This window comes from Neophocaena asiaeorientalis, unplaced genomic scaffold, assembly GCF_003031525.2.
Source record: "Neophocaena asiaeorientalis asiaeorientalis breed wild unplaced genomic scaffold, Neophocaena_asiaeorientalis_V1.1 scaffold46, whole genome shotgun sequence".
Classification (NCBI taxonomy): domain Eukaryota; kingdom Metazoa; phylum Chordata; class Mammalia; order Artiodactyla; family Phocoenidae; genus Neophocaena; species Neophocaena asiaeorientalis.
Genome location: NW_020175393.1, coordinates 8,989,605 through 9,006,401, shown reverse-complemented (window position 1 = coordinate 9,006,401; position 16,797 = coordinate 8,989,605). Strand labels below are relative to the sequence as shown.

General features: G+C 48.3%; 1 protein-coding gene across 8 annotated transcripts in view; it reads left to right on the top strand.

The window, feature by feature from the left end:
• Positions 1-16,797, top strand: part of TRERF1 (transcriptional regulating factor 1) — a 226,292-nt gene that overhangs the window by 94,361 nt on the left and 115,134 nt on the right. For all 8 annotated transcript variants that reach the window (XM_024765906.1, XM_024765902.1, XM_024765907.1 and 5 more), the window contains exon 2: positions 12,673-12,755. The gene's annotated coding sequence lies outside the window, so the exon portion shown is untranslated. The remainder of the gene's footprint in view (positions 1-12,672; positions 12,756-16,797) is intronic.

The window sequence follows — 16,797 nt, the reverse complement described above, 5'->3', positions numbered from 1 at the left end:
GGGCTGCTGGGAGGAAACACCCTTCTGGTCAGGTTTCATTTCTGCTCTGTGGATGTGCTTGGTTCTTGAATCAGGTGGGTCCGATTTGAGACAGACCCTTTGCCTGGCTCTTTTCTGCTCTTGTCCCTGACAATTCAGCACTACTTGTCCTTACCCAGTACCCCTCCACCCCCACTTCCCTCTTTACATCTCCTGCTGCCTTCCCCCACCTTCCCTACGGTCACAGCCCCGTCCTCCAAGACCTAATGTGGTCCAAGTTTAATCTTTCTTAGAATCCCCTTTAGTCAGTGTTAAGCCCTCTTCCTTCGTATTTTCTGCGGCTCTTAGATTCCTGAGACCTTTATCTTAATCATATTGGGATCTTCAGTGTCTGATATGGTACTTGTATACAGTAAGCACTTAATAAATGCTTCTGGATTTCACTAAACCAAGACTGTGTTTGGCCCTGTGGGGAAATGGGGAACAATGAAATCAGAGAGGGAGGTGCTGAGGAAATTATAAGCCTCAGGAATGACTTGATAAGGAGACAAGAAAAGAGCATTTGTGATACGAAGGGCTGGAGATGGGGGCACCTCAGAGCCTCACGTCATGAGCTCAGGGCATCTCAGGAGCCACCGGTGGAGGAGCTGCTTCCGTAGAGTATCCTTTCCTGAAAGATCTCTTGGATTTCAGGCTTCCATCCTTAGCCGGAAGGACCTGCAGAAACAAATATTTATCGTGTCTGCTGTGTGCCAGGCACTCATCTAGATTCTGCCACTTGGTTGGTGGATTTGGAGGAGCACAGGGCTTTTGAATATGCCCTGCCTGGGCTGGGAGAGTTGCTTTTCCCTGAGCCTTTTGGGTTTTCCCCAGATTCCTAGGGATGTTAAAGTCCCAAATGATCGCTCATAGGAAAAACACACTGGTGCTTCTGTCTTAAACACTGCCATTCATATCCTGCCTCTGAGAGGAGGAAGGGAGTGAGAGTAAGACAGGGCTGCCCTTTCCACCCCGTGCATCTGGTGGATGGATGCGGCCTTGGCTCTCTCCGTTAGGGTCCCAGCATGAGATGGCTGGCACACGCAAAGGGTTTACTGGGGACACTTTAGTGAGGGGGAGGTATTTAGAGAAGTGTGGTCAGGGTTAGGGAAACCGAAGGGAGGCACCGCCGGGGTTGGCAACAGTGGGAAGCCGTTCCCTCCCCTTGGTCAGGAAGGCAGAGCTCCAGAGTTGGGGAGATGGGGCCCCTGACGATAGCCATGATGCTGAAGGGACACAACTGCCACCGAATTGGGGTGAAACAGAGGGAAGAGGGGAATAAATGCTTTCCCTTTGCCCACTCCAGCTGGAAGCTTAGGGAGCCCAGTTGCTGCAGTAGGTGGTCCAATAAGGGCAGAGAACTGTGTGTGCCGCTGTGTGTGTGTGTGTGGTTGAGAATACCCTCCACCCCCTGGCCTCCTGGGCATTCCAGTGCCCTGCTGGCTCTTGCATTTCTTAGGTTAAAGAAGAAAGTATGCTGTCTGCATCAGCAGGATGGGCACTGGGTAGTTTTGACTGTAGCAAGAGGAACAGATAACGTTCATTGACGGCAGGCACCCAGATCCTAAGCGTTTCCCGTGCATCCTCTAGTTTAGTCGTCACAGTAGCCCCAGCAGGTAGGAACCGGTGTTATCCTCATCTTCATCCCGGTACCGAGAGAGTTAGTAAGTTGCTCCATCGCAGTCGCACGGCTAACAAGAGGCACAAGTGGGCTCAGAGTGATTCTGTCTGACTCCTGAATGCATACGTGTACCCCCCACTGCCTCTGGTTCTCCTTCCTCCGCAGCGGGGCCCTATCCACCCTGTGGTCAGTGCCACGCATGTGCTGGTCCCGCTGCCTGGGATGGTCTTCCCACTTCCTCTGCACTTGACCCAATTGAATCCATTTTCGAGACCCAACTCAGATCTCACTTCCTCCGTGAGCCCTTCTCCCGCCATGTCAGCCCCCAGGCCTCCCTGTCACAGGCAGTGGCAGGGGACTGCCCACCGTGCCCTCAGGGTGTGTTATCGGCTGTTCTGAGTGTGTATATCTCCTCAGTCTCCACGAAGACTCCAACTTTCTTCCGTACAGATCTTAGGTCCTGAGTTTTCTTGGAACTCTTCCCTCACTCCAAAGTTTTAATTGAAGAGACTTCAGTAGTTATTCCAGGGTTCAGGGAACCAACAGCGATGGTGCCTATGGAGCAACAACATAGGGGAGATGCCATTACCACACCAGAGCCTGAGGGAACTTCTTCAGAGGGAGCTGCCGCGGAGCCCAGGGAGGGCTGTAGCCCTGGGAGAGGAGCCACGTGATAGGAGATGATGGATTGGAGGATTGGTTTTCTACTTGGTTAGTAAATGCCCACTGAGAGCCAATAGGGAGGGCTTTTTAAAAGGAAAGAGAATAAGCTAGAGATGAGGTCACAGGAGCATATGGTCTCCTTGAGTGTCTGCAGGAGAGATGATGGGCACGTAGCCCTGCCTGAAACAGCACGGTGCTTTCACAGAGCTATATATCTCTCCCGGTCAGATGCACGCATCATCAGCCGGGTGGTCGAGCCCAATGGAGGTGGACGTGTGAGGAGCCAGAATTGTCGCAGGCGGGCTTCCCTGGTGGCGCAGTGGTCAAGAATCCGCCTGCCGAAGGGTGGGAGGGAGGGAGATGCAAGAGGCAAGAGATATGGGGATATATGTATATGTATAACTGATTCACTTTGTTATAAAGCAGAAACTAGCACACCATAGTAAAGCAATTATCCTCCAATAAAGATGTTAAAAAAAAAAAAAAAAAGAGAAAATCCGCCTGCCAATGCAGGGGACACGGGTTCGAGCCCAGGTCTGGGAAGATCCCACATGCCGTGGAGCAACTAAGCCCCGCAAGCAACAACTACCGAGCCTGTGCGCCACAACTACTGAAGCCCGCGCGCCTAGAGCCTGTGCTCCACAACAAGAGAAGCCACCACAATGAGAAGCCCACGCACTGCAACGAAGAGTAGCCCCTGCTCGCCTCAGCTAGAGAAAGCCCACACACAGCAACGAAGACCCAACACAGCCAAAAATAAATAAATTTAAAAAAAAAGAATAAAGAATTGTCGCAGGCTACCTTCTTACAGGACAGGAGGTGATGCTAGTCCAATGGCCTCCTGGAGGATTTCCCCAAAGGCCTCACGCAGGCCACAGAGGCATCGGAGTGGAGCACAGCCAGTCTGTGTCTCGGCAGTTTTGAAGTCTCACAATTCTTTTGAAATGTCTCTGGAGGGTCCCGGACATTTGGATAATTGGCAAGCGTCCTTCACCTTTGGGGCTGACATCAAGGACAGGGCTATGCACCGTGTCCCCGCCCCCGTCAAGCATCACCCAAGGCCACGTGGTGTTGCACAGGGAGGACCTCAGCCTCTCTCAGTGTGGTGTCGCTTAATCTCATTTCTTTTTTCTCTATTCCTATTTTTCCACCCACTCCTATTGGCCTCGACCCAACTAGACACTGGAAGGGCTTTCAATTGTGAATTGTGGGGAAGCAGTTGGAAGGATGAGTAGCAGATGAGAGGCTGAGAACCCTCCGCTTTTGGCCTCTCTGTGCTGGCCCTTGTAAATTTTGCTAAGTGTCTCTGGATTTTTCTTTCCGCTGAGCCTTGGATGTGCTAGGAGATGCTCCAGACATGCCTTTTCCTCCCCCAAACCCTACGAGCTCCGGGCCTTTGAGCTTGTGGTTCTTGCTGCCTGGAAGATGCCCTCACCCCTCTGCTTTGCCTTGTTAGGCTTGGGGAGCAGTGGGAACTGTGGAGAATTCCACAGTTTATGCTCCATTGCAAGAGTTTCTGGGCTCCTGATCTTCAAGTTGTGGGTTTGAATGTTGCTTGGAGTAGGCGTGGCTGCTTGCCTTGGCAGAGACTCAGGAAGGAAACAAGTAGGGGTGGGTGACACAGCCTGGGTAGAAACTTACAGGCAGGGGGGACCAGAGGGGACACTCAGGAGAGGACAACTGCTCCATGTGGCTCAGACTCAGGGAGCAGTAGGAGGTGAAGCTGACGAGGCCAGATGGGTCCCATAAGGGACTTGACCGCTGTGCTAGGGCATCTTTTCTACATCTATTCTTGGGAACTGCCAGGGCCTGGGTGTATGGCTAGGGTCAGTTGTAGTGGTAGATTCGACCCTTGGGCAGGCTGCAGAAGCCAGGGCCTGACTGGGGAGAAATCTTGCATTTTACAGAAAAGGAGATGTTTCTGCACACCAGACTGGGTCCTGCTCTGATGCCTTGGCTTCCTGATACTGTGTACGTTTCAGAGAGCAGATAATGCTTTGGTTCAGGTTTTAAAACTTTCATTATTCCTTTATTACATAAATAAAACATAATAAAGATAAGCAAAGAGGAAAGGGAAGTGAAATTAACCTCACCCGTAATCCCACCACCTAGATATCATTTACATTGAAAACTTGGGTATGGAGACTTCCCCACCAATTTTCTGTATTTTACAAAGTGGAAACAAACCGTAGGTGTATTTTGTAACCTGCCTTGTTTTATTATGTGTGTGTATGTATGTGTGATTTTTCTTTTTTTTGATTTATTTATTTTTGGCTGAGCTGGGTTTTTGTCGCTGCGCGCAGGCTTTCTGTCTAGTTCTGGCGAGCGGGGGCTGCTCTTCGTTGCAGTGCGTGGGCTTCTCATTGCGGTGGCTTCTCTTGTTGCGGAGCACGGGCTCTAGGCACAGGGGCTTCAGTAGTTGCGGTGTGTGGGCTCAGTAGTTGTGGCACACGGGCTTAGTTGTTCTGTGGCATGTGGCATCTTCCCGGACCAGGGATCAAACCCGTGTCCCCTGCATTGGCAGGCGGATTCTTAACCACTGTGTCACCAGGGACATCCCTGTATGTGTGATTTTTGTCCCATTTAAAAAATATATGCTTGCCCAAAACTCAAACTGAAGGGTATAAAGAGAACCCCTCCTTCCCACCTCCCCACCCCATCCCCTAATTCTACTCCTCAGAGGTAGCCCTCTTTAAAAGTTTCCAGTAAATCTTGGAAGGCATTATGCTCAGTGAAGTAAGTCAGACAAAGACAAATACTGTATGATATCACTTATATGTAGAATCTAAAAAAATATAACAAGCTAGTGAATATAACAAAAAGGAAGCAGATGTACAGATAACAACAAACTAGTGGTTACCAGTGAGGAGAAAGAAGGTGGGATGGGCAAGATAGGGGTAGGGGAGTAAGGGGTACACTCTACTAGGTATAAAATAAGCTGCAAGGATATATTGTACAACACAGGGGATACAGCCAATATTTTACAATAACTATAAATGGAGCAGAACCTTTAAAGATTGTGAATCACTATGTTGTACACCTGTAACTTATATAATATTGTACAGCAGCTATACTCCAATATAAAAAAAGTTTCCTGTACATCCTTGATTAGGGAGAAATTTGGAAGGGATCGTGTGTGTGGAAGAACAAATTGTAAATATTGGATGCTGTGACTTGTACAAATATTAGGTGTCATGTGTTGGTTAGGAGAAAGGCCAAGGGTGGGTTTGGAGGGACTAGGAAGTAGTTTGTGGTCAGGGAAGGGACTTAAAGAAATCCGTATTGTGGACGTTCAGGAAACGGGGAGATGGAGAATTTTGGAGGCCTTGGTTTAGTTTGGATTTGTCCTGTGGGTGTTGGTGAGGGGCAGGGTGAGTAGGGGTGAGTGAGACTGTGGGCAGGGGCCAGATATGGTCCAATCTTACCTCCTAGGCAGGGTTGGGGTGGAGAGGGTGGCAGGCGTGCATATTAACATGAAACTTGACAGGAAGCAGTGACAGTAATTGATAGATATTTATAAAAATACCCTTGCTCGACACAACAAAAAGTCGGCAACTCTGTGTTGGTCCTCCAAGTTAAAAAAAAAAAAAGGGCTTCCCTGGTGGCGCAGTGGTTGGGAGTCCGCCTGCCGATGCAGGGGACGTGGGTTTGTGCCCCGGTCCGGGAAGATCCCACATGCCGCAGAGCGGCTGGGCCCGTGAGCCATGGCCGCTGAGCCTGCGCGTCCGGAGCCTGTGCGCCGCAACGGGAGAGGCCACAACAGTGAGGCCTGCGTACTGCAAAAAAAAAAAAAAAAAAAAAGGTTTTCGCAATTCAGTGAATATTGAAAATCTGAATGAGACTGTTGATCTGGATGGCGAGTTGTAAATGTCACATTTGGTTCTGGTTTTGTGTCTGGCTGTGTGGTCTTGGGCTGCACCTTAATTTCTTTAGACCGCCCCGTTTTCTTATCTGCAGTAGATCAGTGGTCCTCAACCCTGGATGCACATTAAAATCACCAGGAAACTTATTAAAAAAAAAAAAGAAAGAAACCAATGTCAGAACCCCACTACAGTCCAAATGTATCCAAATCTCTGGGGGTGGAGCCTGGGAATTTTTTAATGCAGCCAACGTTGAGAACCCCTGGATTAGGATCATCCTAATTGCACGTTTGAGCCCTAAAATGTTATGATTCTATGTATCATATCATACAGTTTTGTTCCTTTCAAATACCGTGCACAAAATGTTGTAAACTTCTTACATATGAAGAAATTTTACTTTTTACAAAAAAACAAAGACAAAAAAAACTCCCCGTAATTCTCATTAGGCCAGTGGTATAATGTCAATGTCCTTTGTCCAGTAAGTCAGAATCATAAATGTAGTAAAACATGAAATAATTAATTTGTGACCCAGGACTTGCAAGTGTGGACTACAATTTCTCATTCCCACGTTTTAAAAAAGGTACTGACTGCAGGCCTGAGGCCACCTGCATTCTTAAGGAAGACCCTGAAAAGTTCAGAGAGAAGACGTAACTGGAAGTGTTTTTTGCTAGAAGAATTGGGTATACTGTAAAGTTCCAAATTAGGCGGTCCAGTTTAGGGAGTCTTTATCGGATCTAAATTCTACATGGAGTAGGAGGTGTTTAAAGAGACTCAGTGCTGTTTTATCTTCACCATTGAAGTTTTGGGTTTTGTCTCTTCCTAAATGAGTCATTTTTTTAAAAAGGAACCTAACTTGGGGAGGTGGGGAAACCACTGCCGGAGGTGCCGAGGAGGGGCGGGCGCTGAGGCTGGTAATCAGGGGACTGAGTTCACAGTTGGGTGGTTCACCTGGGAGGGGTGGAACCAGGGACCCGCCTGCGGAGGGTGGTTCAGGACCAGTGGGACACGGTCTGGTGGGGGGTAGGGTAGTAGAAATGGCATTGATATTGTTTATTAATTTACCAAGTATTTTCTGGAGCACACCCACCAAACGTTACAGCCTGGTATCAAGGCTCAGTCCACACGTGCTAGGAGATTAAGAAAAAAGGGGAAGGAACCTTCTGGTTTTCACTCCAGTTGGGGACACAAATCATGGAGGTTAGGCATGTCTGTATTTCCCTGCCATCACAAGTAAGTGAACTGAGGTTATGGTGCCCCATACCAGTGTGAACAGTAGAAATGAAAATGTTAGTCCCAGGCAGGATTTCAGAGGAGAAAACATGGCAGCCTGGAGACCCCATTGTGGAGCACCAGGGGGCCTCGTGAAACATACACTGGGATCAACAAGACATTGGTCGAGAGCCCTGTGGGATCTCCGCACATCACTGCCTCTTTCTGTGCTAAGTTCTCCCAGCTGAAAAATGATCTCACACACCTGAGTCCCCCAGGCCCCTGAGAGCTGTTCAGAATGTCTGCTGCCCTTGATGCCTGGGGAGGGAGGGGAGGGACAGAGAGTGGGGAGGTGTTGACAGGCTCCATGTGGAAACCAGAAAACCAGGGCAGCCACATGGGATTGGCCCACGTGCGTGGGGTGAGGAGAGGAGCGCAGGGCAGGTGCTCCCGACACCGGGAGGAGCTGTATGTGTTTGGAATGTCGGCCAAGCACACACTCCTTTTATTCCACGCTGCCTCGCACCCCCAGGAGTGCTCATTTTCATCTTCTCTGAGTGGTGTCAGCCTCCTGCAGTTGTGCCTGCATGTTTTCTAAGTTTGTCACAAACTTCCTGTTTGGGTCTGGTCTGAGGCTTGAAGCTTTGTGTGTTTTGAAACCCTGGCATTTACAGAGGTCCAATGCTTCTCTCTTTGTGGCCATGGGGTGGCCCTTTTGTCCTCCTCCCTTTAGCTGACTTTGGCCATCCTTCTTTGCAGACCTTCCCCCTGGAAAATGCTCTGTAGCTTCTGCACTTGTTCCTCTTAAGGAGGGTTGAGAGTCGTGAGATCTGAAGGAGGGAGGGGAGCCACACTTACTGGGCCCCTTATATAAGGCCAGACACCGCGCTGGATGTTTTCCTACATTTCTTGTTTTATTTAGGCCTCGCATTAGCTCACGCAGAGCCAGGCTCAGAGAGGGGAAGTGACCGGCCTAAGTTTGGACAGCCACTGGGTGATGAGGTCAAGATATGATCCCAGGCTTGACTCCAGAGGTCTTGGTTTTTCCACTGTGTCACGAGGACCACACTGTGCCTTTGGTTCCACCGGTTTGGGGAGATCTTGATTTCCTATTGGGCATCTGGTGGGCAGCATCACCTTCCCCTCCATAGATTCCTCCCAGACCCTTGTTATTCAGGTGCTGCCCATTCTGTCTGCATGGGGTGTGATTTGATGACCCTTGAGTGCCTTGTTGACTTTCACCATTCTCAACCATCCTCCTTCTGTGACCCCAAGAATCCCAGAATTGTATGGTCCCTGGCTGACAGTCAAAGTTGGTTAGAGCCAACTCCCAGCTTCCCAGAAATGGAGTATCCTTTCTCTTCCTTCTGCCGTTCTGCTAGTCACCATGAGCTCCACTCAGCCAGATTTGGACTGCTCACATTTTAAGCTCTTCCTTTGAAGAGGGAGGAAGATAGGATATCTCTGTGTGTGAAAGCCTGTACCTAAGGAGGGATCCCAAGACCTTGAGTATGTAGGAGCAGGAAGGAAGGGAGAGCTACATCCAGCCACCCTCCCTCTTATTACGGTGGCTGTTATAGGGTGTCAGACTCTGGGTGCTCCTGCAAAGGAAGAATAGTTACACTTCCAAAACTTCAAGAAGGCCCTGTGTCCCTTCCAGTTACCATCCCAGTTCTTTTGTATTTTCTGAAAAACTTCTAGAAGTATATCATCTGTGTTTCATCAGAATTGTTTTGTAGATCAAGTAACATTTACCATTGTAGACTCTGTGTTGAGCAGTGGGCAATTCCAAGCATTCAACGCATATATTAATTACCTTCAAGGGGTGTGCCATCTACACGGAAACTTAGCAAATGGAACACTTGCCAAGAGAAGCTAAGTGCAGTGAACTCAGAAGAGCAGGGATTGCTCAGCAAGCTGGGGCGTCAGCAGGGCGCTCAGAGGGGTGGAGCTATGGGGATGGGGTGGGGAGGAATGTCCTGGCATTGCGCCTTGAGGGGTGCATGGAAAGGGGAGGAGCATTCTGGATGGGGTACAGTGGAGTGTGCGTGTGGGAAGCAAGATTGAAGAAGGAGCCCTTCCAATTGCATGGGACGGGGGTAGGTAAAAACGGTGCTGTGAACTATTACAAATACACTCCACATGTTCAACAAGGAGAGGAGGTCGTAAAAGAGGAGAGAAGTAGAAGATTCCAATGGAACTTTCAGAGCTGAAAGATTCGAAATAAAAAACACACTGCATGAGATTAAAGCAGATTAGACGCCAACTTGAAGACATAGCAACAGAAACTATCCGAAAAGAAGCACAGAGATATTTAAAACAAAAACATAGCATTGACAACTTGTGGGACAACATTAAGTGGTCTAACGTATGTGTGATTGCAATCCCAGTGAGAGAGAAAGGGGAGAGGGAAAAATATTTGAACAAATAATGGACAAAATTTTTCGTAATTCCATGAAGACTATAAATCAGTGGTTGGAAAACTGTGACTTACAGGCCAACTATGGCCTGGTGCCTATTTTTGTAAATAAAGTTTTATTGGAACAGGAAAACAAAACAGTGTTGTAAGAAGCTTCATTCGGATGTGTGCCCTGTAACAGGGGAATGCTGGGAGGTGAGTTAGAAGACATTTATCACATTGAATTTTAGGAATGAAACGTTGAGGCCTTGGACCAGGGTGGTGGCATGAATATGGACAAGAGGAAAGAGAGATGGAAGATTTCAAACCCCAGCTCTGCCACTTGCTACCTGTGTGACCTTGAGCAGGTGACTTCATCAAAACTCAGTTTAATCAACTGTAAATAGACACTCAGAACACCTCACAGGACTGGTGTGTGAGGGTTTTAGCTTGGGTCGTACCCAGTACACAAGTGTAATAGGCAGGATTTGTGACTGACTGGGAGGAATCGGGAGTGGAGAGTGAGGACCCAGAGGGGCTCAAAGGGCTGAATCTGGGGGCCTGGGTGAGTGATGCAGCCCTGACAAAAAGGGATGGAGCTGTTTGGGGTCTTGGAATTCTTCAGTTGGAGGAAGACCCTTCTCCTAAATCCAAGCTGCCAAGGTCCTGTCCCAGAAACGCATAGCCATGTGGATTGTGTGTGTCTGAGCCCACGGCCTCTTGTTTCAGCTGAGCCCTCAGTGATGCTGGCCAGCGGCTGGCTCTCTCTCCCGTCAGGGTTGGCACTTCACAAGGCGAGGAGGTACGTGGGGCACAGGATTCGAGGAGGTACTCGGTTTCAGGGCTGACCCTGCAGGATGTTTCCCACGGTCCCCACTTCATCCAGCCCCCTCCCCCCCCGCCCCGCCGTCTTCCCTTCGTCACTCAGGAGACCTCCTGCCTTCACTGATTACTGACAAGGTCCCCTCGCTCAGCAGTGAGCTCACTCAGGTTCTCGCCTCCCCGCCTCGTGCAGTTATCCCCATCTGGGCTCATCCCAGCATGGTTTCCTTCCACTCAGAGGAGGACACACCCCTCCTCCTCTTCCTGGCCAGATGGAACCTTCCTCCTGCACCCGGGTGCCCGTGCAGCTTCTGGGACGTCACCCGCTCCAGTCATTCTGCTGTAGTCTTTCCTCAAACCTTCACCCCCTCTTTTTCTCATTCCCTCTTCTCCTTCCCTCGCGAGACGCCTGGAAAGAATCTGCCCTCGGGTTTTGCTCCTTCGCTGAGGCAGCCCGCTCAGGTTGGCTTCTGCCCGTGGGAGGTGTGACTGGCACAGGGGAGGGACCTGGTGGGTTTGCTGTGAGGGGCTCCTGCTTCCACGTGAGCTGTCCCCTCTCAGGTCATCTGTGGCCTCCATATTACCACACCCAACGGACACTTTGGTCCTTATCTTTCTGGACCCTTTGCTACTTTTGACACCGTGGACAACTTCCTCCTTCTTGCAACTTTTTCTCTTGGCTTCTTTCAGTCCGCAAATAAATCTCTCAGCCACTATTACGTAAGCACCTACTATGTGCTGGGCTCTGGGGCATACCATAATTCCATGTCCCTGCTTTCAGGGAGTTCCTAGTCTAGTGTGAGGAAAGAGGGATAAAAATATAAACAAATGTCAGGTGGTGATGAGCACTACAAAGAAAAATACAACAGGGAAGGCTGCTGGGGTTGTCAGGAAGGTCTCACTGAGAAGGTGATATTATCACAGAAACCTGAAGGAAGTGAAGGAAGCCTAGTGGAACAGTGTTCCAGGCAGAGGGAAGAGCACGTGCAAAGGCCCTGAGGCAGGAGCCTGCTTGGGATGCTTGAGGAAGCCATTGTGGCTGTAGGAAATTGAAGAAGGGCAGAGTAGGAGAAGAGGTCAGAGAAGAGGCTGGGGCAGGTCATGGAGCCGTGTAGGACATTTCAAGGACTTTGCCTTTTACTCTGAGAGATGTAAGATGCTATAGGAATGTTTTGAGCAGAAGAGTGATTTTTAGGCTGGTGTGGGGAGCATGGTGGCTTAAACAATAAAAATTTACCGTCTCACAGTTCTGGAGGCCAAAAGTCCAAGACCAAGGTGTCTGCAGGGCCATGATCCCTCTGAAGGTGCTAGGGAAGGATCTGTTCCAGAGCTCTCTCTTAGCTCTGGTAGTTTCTTTGCTTGGGGCAGCGTGAGTCCAGTCTTCACGTGGTGCTCTCCCTGTGTAGATGTCTGTGTCCAAATTTCCCCTTTTTATAAGAACACCAGTCATATTGGATTAGGGACCCACCCTACTCAATGTATGATGTGTGAGCTCATCTTAATAGTTAGTTACATCAGCTTCAAACCTATTTCCAAATAAGTTCATATTCTGAGGTCCTGGGGTTAGGACCTCAACATAGGAACTGCGGGGAGACACAGTTTGACCCATAACACAGTTCAACCTGCGTGATACATGGATTATAGACAGGCAAGGATAAAAGTAGGGGGACCAGCTAGGAGGTTATTGCAGTATTCTAATGAGAGAAGCTGCTTGGACCAAAGTGGTAGCAGTGGAGGTGGATACATTTTGCAGGTAAAGCTGGCATCATTCGCTGATGGATTGGACGTGGGGTGTGAAGGAAAGAGGGGAGTCGCAATGACTCCTGGTTTGGGGCCTGAGTGACTAGAAGACTGGAATTGAGTGTCTTTCTCTCCTAAGTCCTCTCCACCCTCAGGGACCTTTCAGGGCCCTCCTCCCAGGCAGGTCCATCCACTGCTGGGTTCTTCAGGGCTCCATCCTTGGCTGCCTGCTTCAGGGCTCCATCCTTGGCTGCCTGTCTAGTCCCTCCCTGATTGATATATGGTCTGTCCCCATGTTGAAGCCAGATATCCTGAATGTGCTTTCTGGGTCACCCCTACAGGCCCCGGCTCTGGAGGATGCTGAAAGAGGAAGACACGGAAGCAGGACGACCCTGAGAGATTAAGCCTCTTAATCGTGAAACAGGTAGCTTCTCCGACATTCTGGGTGTTTGAATGCTTTATGATGAAGGGGTCATAAAATCGTTTCTTTGATCCATGTGGTGTGGAAAATGCCCCACAGAGGGGAGGTTGGCTGCTCTGGGCCTGGACATCCATAGGTGTCTGGGAAACGGTCAGCGCTTGTGGTTTCACGTATCGGAATTCAGCATCACTTGGCATGGGGCTGAGGGCATCCTGTCTCGTCTCTCTTGGCTTTGCAGAGTTGTTGCAGATAGTGAAGGATCCAAAAGATGTTCATGGATGGTAGCTTCTATAAGTGGGAATTAAACATCTCTGGAGAATTGGTGTAGAAGGCCACTCTGAGAAACTTCACAGAGCCTGTCAGAGGCAGATTCCTGGACCAAGGAGCCTTTGAACTGGCCCTGGGGCATTTCTAATGTTTTTGTCAGTTCTGGCCCTGTGTTCTCTTTCCAGGCTCAGTTTGTCCCTCTAGAAAATGGTCACATAGCTATGATTCCTCTGCCAGATCTCACACAGAAGCTGTCTGGAGGGTCAGTACGTTTGTGTATAAAGAGAATTTTTTTTTTTCAGTTTTAAACCCTGTTCTCGCAAAAGATGACTCCCACAAATTCTTAGTGACGGTGGGGAAGGAGGGTGGTGGTGTCTAATTTGGTTCTTTCGGTGTGTGCAGGTTTTTTTCTTGGCAAGTTCCACACTTTTCCTGTTTCTTCTGTGAGACTCACAGTTGATTGCTTCTGTTTCTTTTTTATTGTGCCTGATTTTGATTTAATTTTTAAGCCACTGTGTCTTGGGGTTCCAGTAGGAAACAGATGGTTCACTCAAATGGAGTAGTCCAAGAGTCTCTACTGAAGGAACCGCTTATAGTGGCATCAGCAGGGTTAAGAGAAACCAGCACGGGATGTTGAAGCATCCCAGGGTTAGCAATGTCAGGAAGCTGTTCCCATACCTGGGCCTGAAAAGAAGAGGGAGGGATTGTTTATCAGAAGCTGTACAGAAAGGCAATCTCTGGTAGGAGGCAGTCAACCTACAGCAACATGGCCGGGAAAGAGCCAAGAAAAGGGATATCCTCATTGAACTCCCTGTCGGTTCTCCCGTCTCCTGATGGTGCCTCCCATTAGGCATACTCAGCCAGAAGCCAGGAGGCAGGGAGCATATTGAAGCCGTGCAGAGATCAGAACCTCTAGGGGTGTAAGCTGAGTGGAGACACATCGGGGATGGGTATCAGGGCACAAATGGAAAATATCTGACCGACCAAGAGATGCAGATCGCTTGGAATATATTAAAAGGGTTGTTTCTACTTTAGGACCAAAAGAGGGTTTTTCGTTTGTTTGAGTGTGAAACTTTGCAATATTGGGTCAGCTCCATAGAACCATTGGCTGTGAGGGCTGGAAGGAGCACCAGAAACCCTCTAAACAAATTTCATCCTTCTTACAGTTGAAAAGACCCAAGGAGATCAAGTGACTTGCCCAAGGCCACTCATTAATTCATGCAAGTGTTTATTGAAAGCCCATTATATTTTCTCAAGAAAAACAACACAAAACCACTTGAAACAGGACCAAGCAGAATCTGAGCAAGTGCTAGGAAAAAGCTGTGGATGAGTGCTTATTTCCAATTTATCAGTTTGGATTACTTGGGGGTTGTGCATATCATAAAACTGAACTTAAAGGGGCTCCCACAGCACAGGGAATTAATTAAGTGGCTTGTACTAGCAAAAAGCAGGGATGGGATGGACGACAGGGTGCATGTGAGACAACAGCTCAACTTGTCATCAGGAGTCCAGTTTCTTCCCATCTCTCTGCCACTCTTCCATGGCATCAGTCCATCCTCAGGCTGGCCTCTCTCCTGGAGGCAGAATGGCCACAGAAGTTCCTGGGCTTATTGTTGCACATCCCTCTGGCCAGAAAGAAAGAAACATCCCTTGCCGTAACTCTTGAAAAGACTGAGAAAGTGTCTTTCCCAGAAGCCCCTCCCCAGCAAACCAACCCTGCATTTCATTGGCTTGAACTGAGTCATGTGCTCATTCTTTAGCCAGTCACGTTGGCTAGGTGAACGCCTTCTTGTTGATTGGCAGGGATGGAAGATCTTCCTGATTGGCCTATCCCTACACTGGCAGTGTAGCTTTCCTCAAAGCGCCAGGGTGGGGGAAGCAGAGCTGTGAGTACTGTTGAGGGAGGAGGGAAATGGACATGGGGCGAGTGACAGTGGACATCCACTGTACTGTATCATATATAGAGACCTTACTAATTAGGACTAATTGTTGGGGTAACAGTGAAAGAAAACTCACTCTTAACTAGTGAAAGTCTGAATTTTAAAGTGCTTTAACATAGTATAGTTTCCGACAGAACCTTCCCAAACAGTTCCTGTTGGAAGACTTGCAATTAGCATCTGCTTCTCAGTATGTCTTACGATGTAGGACCTTCTGGGAGGTTAACTATGCCTTCTACAATGCTGTTTTATTTCTAATATGCTTATTCAACCTTTCTATAGCCAGAGTAAACACTGAACTCAAATTCTGGGTTATTGAAGATTAAATTACAGTAATGAAGTTCCTCATTTATAACCTCATCTATAAAACGGGAATAGGAATAATACCTGCTTTATAGGTCTGTTGTAAGGACTAACTGGGGTAATCCAAGTAAAGTGCCCAGTGGCCCAGTGGCTGGCCCAATAAATGTTACCTTTATTAGCTTCATATAACTCAAAATATTGTCACATTTGTATGTTTATGTGCACATAACTCTTCACAACAAATATAGGTCACTGGTTAGCTCAGCTAGAGACAAGGTAAATAAAGATATTAAAATATTTAGTGTTTATGGATTTTTTTTTTTTAACTGGAATGGTTTTTTTAAAAAAATTCATTTTGGGGGCTTCCCTGGTGGTGCAGTGGTTGAGAGTCCGCCTGCCGATGCAGGGGACACGGGTTCGTGCCCCGGTCCGGGAAGATCCCACATGCCGTGGAGCGGCTGGGCCCGTGAGCCATGGCCGCTGAGCCTGCGCGTCCGGAGCCTGTGCTCCGCAACGGGAGAGGCCACAACAGTGAGAGGCCCGCGTACCACAAAAAATAAAATAAAATAAAAAATCATTTTGGGGAAAACGTAAATAAAGAAAAATTTAAGTAGCACACAGTTTTCAATTAAAAGTAGTTATAATCCCTGGAAAATAAGGAATTTTAACTTTACGGTAACATATTAATGTATTCTTGGTTGAAAAAGTCTTTTAAATAGTTGAAAGCCTGTCATGACTTATCCTAGCTGATTTTCTTGCCATTGTTATCCGTTTGGAGGCTCTGGAGGGGCAAGTGACCCTTCTCAGCTTTGGCTTCCCAAGCCAGCCTCAGTGGGGCTTTTCTGGGCGGATGGATTTTAGAATCACCTGGATTGGGTGAGATGCTGCAGTGGTGAGAAGCTAGCCTTGGGCATTTATTTCAGTGGGATTTTAGCTGACAAAACGCTGTGAATCATTCTCAAAAGCCTTGGGTGCTGTAAGGCTGACTTCTCAAAATGCCAGGAGGGTGAAGTGTCTTGATTTGGGCTTCCCAGATTAGTGGTGGGAACAGCAAAGGTGGGCGCAGCACCCTGAAGCTGATTTCAAAACTGGGAGGCGATAACTTTGAGGATAAGGGGTGGATAGGGTGCAGCGAGGGGCCTGTGGATGGAGGATAAAGTTCCAGAGTGACCAGGAACTTACAGACCACAAATTTATAAACCATAAAATTTTTCATTCCCCCCTCCCCTGAATATTGACTAAAATTAGACTTAAATTTTCTGTAGGTTGTTTGTTGCCCCCAAGGCTGTCTGGTCACAATTGTGATAAGTAGATGAGAACTAGTGATAACTGGACAACTGACCCTGAATTCCTTGGTTCAGAGGGTGCTATAGACAAGTGGTTCTCAAATGTAGTTTGTCTGGACCAAGAAACTACCAAAACAAAGTTGGGGGGATTGGCTTAGGGCTACCAAGTTTTTATTTTGCCAAGGAAGGATGTTTTTAAAAACCTAACATCTATCACTACAGTTCTTATAAAAGAAAGGACCAGGGCTTCCC